Here is a 1075-nt window from a genome sequence, read left to right as displayed (position 1 = left end):
ACAAACACACACTTTTTCATTGACAAAAAGTAATGCCACACTCTTGTTTAACAGGAATGTTTTGTTTCTGGACAGACTGTTAAAGTAGAGGAAAAGAGCGCCTCCTTCTTCGAAGCATTTCGTTGATCCGATCACATATTCTTTTCCAATCGCACAAAGTAAGTGTTGAGAATCTCCGATTCACCATGCTACTAATGGTTTCCTGGAGATTGCAAGGCAAGACACTTTTGCCTCTGGACCCATCGAAATTTACTGATGTGGTCCACCCCCAGTAAATTTCAAAAGTCACAAGATTTCAAAACAAAAGGGCGGCGTAGCGGCGTAGCGGCGTAGCTGTCGGCTCTCGCTTTCCCATCTATACCGATGCACTGCAAGTACAACCCCCCCCCCCTCCTTCTCTTGGCTGATGGGCAACAGTGAATTCCGCTGTGTAAACAGTGCTTCCTGTGGGGAGATAGACAGTGCTCTCCTGAGGGGAGATAGACAGTGGGGACAGCATCAGCCAAGTCCTGGGTGGTGGTGAGAATAGAGGCCAGGATGGAGTGTCCTGAGGTGGTGTGTGCTTTGGGGGGGGCAGAGAGCTGTGTTGAGATACGCCTTCCGCCATGCACTGCAACCTGCATGGTGGGGAGAGGCACTTATCAGGAGATGAGGGTCAGTTTGGAGACCTGCCCTAACATTTTAACATACTGTCTCTGGCTTCTGCATCTTCAGGAGTGTCTCTAACCTCCCAATCCTCCCCAGTAATGTCGTACTGCTGCTGAAAGTCTCCATACAGGTGCTGCTTCTACAGGTTGGCACCCTGGCCAGTAGCCAAGAGCAGAGACCCACAGCCTGTGGCAAAATAACAGAATCCATGTAAGAAATAAAGTCACACAGTAGTATTCAGCAGTTGTGGAACAGCTATCAAAATAAACTTTTCTTTTCATCCGTCTTACCGCTTTCTTTTTAACTGTCCTGGTAGTCTTCGAAGATCGTTTCGCGTGTGTGGTGTTTTCCTGAAGAACAGGCTGCGAAGAAATATTTATAATAGAATGTATAATTCAATACAGCAATAATACCTTGTAATATGCGC

The sequence above is a fragment of the Lepisosteus oculatus genome, chromosome 14 (assembly GCF_040954835.1).
Source record: "Lepisosteus oculatus isolate fLepOcu1 chromosome 14, fLepOcu1.hap2, whole genome shotgun sequence".
Lineage (NCBI taxonomy): Eukaryota > Metazoa > Chordata > Actinopteri > Semionotiformes > Lepisosteidae > Lepisosteus > Lepisosteus oculatus.
Note: the sequence above shows the minus strand (reverse complement) of the source record.